This window comes from Miniopterus schreibersii (assembly GCF_964146895.1).
Source record: "Miniopterus schreibersii genome assembly, chromosome: 5".
Taxonomy (NCBI): Eukaryota; Metazoa; Chordata; class Mammalia; order Chiroptera; family Miniopteridae; genus Miniopterus; species Miniopterus schreibersii.
This window is the reverse complement of record NC_138106.1, coordinates 66,968,322-66,971,613: the sequence shown is the minus strand read 5'-3', so window position 1 is coordinate 66,971,613 and position 3,292 is coordinate 66,968,322. Positions and strand designations below refer to the sequence as shown.

The 3,292-nt window shown below is 54.7% G+C and overlaps 1 pseudogene across 1 annotated transcript; it reads left to right on the top strand.

Moving 5' to 3' along the window:
- Positions 1-757: 757 nt before the first annotated feature.
- On the top strand, positions 758-1,943 carry LOC308557496 (ran-binding protein 3 pseudogene; annotated as a pseudogene). The gene is made up of 2 exons: positions 758-1,076; positions 1,235-1,943. The product of its transcript is annotated as a ran-binding protein 3 pseudogene (transcript).
- The last annotated feature ends 1,349 nt before the right edge of the window (positions 1,944-3,292 follow it).

Here is a 3,292-nt window from a genome sequence, read left to right as displayed (position 1 = left end):
GAGGCCTGCGATTCACACTCTTTATCTTCTCTTCTCTCAAATTAAAAGCAAAACATAACCTACACATACAAGCACGCTGTGCTTACCAAATGCTTTATTAACACTCTGACCTTGAGCAGGGAGGTTTTTGGTTTTCAAAGGCAAAGCCTCTGTGAACTCGGAGGCTCTGAGGGGGACGCTGAATCTGAAAACGACTGCTTCCTAACAGTCCTAGGTTTTAGGAGTTTAATACGGCCAAAACAGTGTATTTGGCGACAGCGAAGTTTTCATTTCACTCGGGTGGTATGGATCTTTATTCTTCCTTCACTCTTCTACTCAAAAGGCATTTATTACTGACCTAAAATGTGGCAAGAGCTTTATTTTCTATTGATTAGGAATAAAAATATAAAGCAGAGTCCCTACCTTTAAGAGCTTCTATTCCAGGGGATCGGGAGTGATAAAGGGAGACGCAAGTAGAAAATTCCACGATCAGCTCTGAGCATATTAAAAACGCGAACTTAAAAGGCTCCAAGCTGGCCAGGGAAGTGCGCATGCGCAGATTTTCCGCCAAGCAGGAGAGCGGGGCCGGCGCGGGGCCTTGTGGGAGGAACTGAGGGAGAAAAATGGCGGACCCGGCGAGGGAAGAGGTCAGCCGGCGGCTCCAGCCCCCAAGGTGAAGGTTCTTACCGAGAAGATGGAAATGACTGCCGTCCTGTCAAGAGAGAAAGGATGTCCTCTTTAACGCAATTCCCACGTTCACAGTCAGTATCAAAAAGCCATGTGTTTATGCCGTCAGCCGTCTGCGAGCCGTCTGCAGGCAGGTCTGACGCAGAACCAGAGGAAGGGAGCGGTGCGTTCCGGTGAGGCCGCCGACCCGGGCCCACGGCCGGGCACCCAGCGCAGGTCTGCCACGCCAGAAGCCCAAGGGGCGGCAGCACCAGCAGGATCAGTGTCCCAGCGGGTTGCAGGGGAACCGCGACATCTCCCAGCAACGCCAAACGGAGAAGTCCGAGGAGGAAGAGCCCCAGACAAAATGAGTCTAGCGATACTTCTGAGGAGGACCGATGTGAGGAAAAAGTGCAAGTGGCACAGCAAGCGTTTGTGTTTGGGCAGAACTCTAAGGACAGAATTAAGGTACTAAACGGGAATCCCGAAGCAGCTGACGTGGAGGATGCCAGACAGCGCCAGTGGAGGCCAGCCGTTTCCTTCGGTTGGATCAGCCGTTTCCTTCGATTTAGACAACTCGACCGGTAAGGTAGTGCCCAGGCTGCCGGGGCCGCTTGCAACATTTTTGTATTTGGCCAGAACCGGAGCGAGCGCGTATTGGGCCCCCTGCATTAAAGGAGGTCACTTCAGATGCCAACAGGGAAAACTCGGCTGTCACGCCCGGGCCTGAGTCCTAGTCCCGCGAGGCTACCTCCCAGAGAGAGTCCCGGGTCCAATCAGCTGCCGCCTGCACCCCGGCAACCTCACAAAGCGTTTGCTGGAAAAAGTGGAGGTCGTCACCCGCGAGGAGGCAGAGAGCAACGTGTTTCAGATCCAGTGTCGGCTGTTCGTCTTTGACAAGACCTCGCAGTCAGGGTGGAGAGAGGCCAGGGGCTGCTCACGCCCAACAATAAGGCATCAACTGACCAGTGGGCGTTACAGCCCCAACTGGTGATGCAAACCCGGCGTAGCCTGCGGCTGATCCTCAACACCAAGCCGTGGGCCCAGATGCAGATTCGCAAGACCAGTGAGAAGGGCATTTGCATCGCAGCCGTGGATACCGAGGACCAGGACATGAAGGTCTTTCTGATATGTGCTATATGTGCGGCCCTGCCCCACCGCATCCTGGCCCTGTGCAGCCGCGTGGAGCAGGAACAGGAGGCCAGAACACCTGCCCCAAGCCAGGTGCAGCCCCATTGAATGAGGATGACAGTCACGATGACAACGAGGAGGCAGCACTGACGGCGAAGGGGACATAGCAGCAGGAGCTGGCCCCCCGGGAGCCTGCTGCTTTGTCCTCTGTCCACCCATCCGCCCGCCCCTCACCGGCAGCCTGGAGTGGAGGAGTTGGGGAACCACACTCCCCGCTGGGTTGGCTGCAGTCCTGGTTCTCACTGCCTGTTAAGAAGCCGACTCAGGAACTGCCCAAAAGTGGTTTGGGACACAAGACCTCATCATATTGATGAGTAAAACAAAAAGAACATTTCTTCCCTCCCCGCTTTGAATTAAAATGGCACCTTAAGACTTGTCACAGCTTCTCACTGGGACTGGGACGCCTGGTTTCTGCACCCTTCTCATGCCACCGCCATGCCCGTGAGTTCCTGCCACCTTTCCAGGCTACCAGGTGTGTCCCTTTGAGTGTAAGCACTTGCCCTGCTGGATGTTCTGCTAACTACTATCTTTATCTCCTGTTTCCCACCTTCTGATTTGGGGGGTATAGTTTTAGATTCCCCCTACCCCCAAAATTTGTTTTTGGTTTCACATATTAAGTCGCTGCTGTGTGTTGAGCAGGGGCGTCTCCTGAGTCCTGGGTCTCGCTATGGTAATGGCTTGTGTGTTGGGGCCTTACTGGGGAGGTGGGGTGCTAGGAGGGCTGTTGGAGGGCAGGCCCCCCAGTTGTTATCCACCCCGGGTTCCTCCAGGCTATCACAGGTGTTGAGGGGTAGGCCTGATGCCTGGTGAGAGCTTATCTAGAAAAGGGTCACTGGATCTTGGAGGGTTCCCATCCCACTCCCCTCCTGCTTGTCCTTGTCACATGGGGCACACATCATCAGGCACCCCGGGCACACACCTACTTCCTGCTGTTGGCCATTCCTTGCCCAGCCCTGGACATCACCACCCTCAAGGCCATCCAGGGCCAGGGGTCTCCATGACAGGCAGAGGGGGTCCCTAGCAGGGCCTTTGAGGAGGGCAGGGGACTGGTTCCAGATAATAGGCCACCACACCAATACTGGCAGCAGGCACTGGAGCAGGCCCCATGCCCCCACCCCTACCCCCTAATGAGGATCAAAAGCCCATATGGGCACTGCATGCCTTCCAGAAAGGTCCCTGTACACAGGCCTCTGAGGGATTTCAGAAGAAATTTCCCACCCTCATAGGCAGGGAGATAGTGTGGTCTCCGAAACTGTGCAGCCCACACCTTGGGTGGACTATAGGCAGCCGAGCCTGAGCCATAGAAACACGCCCCCTCTACCCTCCCCACCCCAGCAGATCTAGTCACACTTCTCCAATTTACATTTTAGTTATTAGTGACAAGTAAAACCAGATAATGCCCATGTGTTTTGGAGCATTTATGTAAGATTGTGTAATGAAATGTATTTGGGGAACT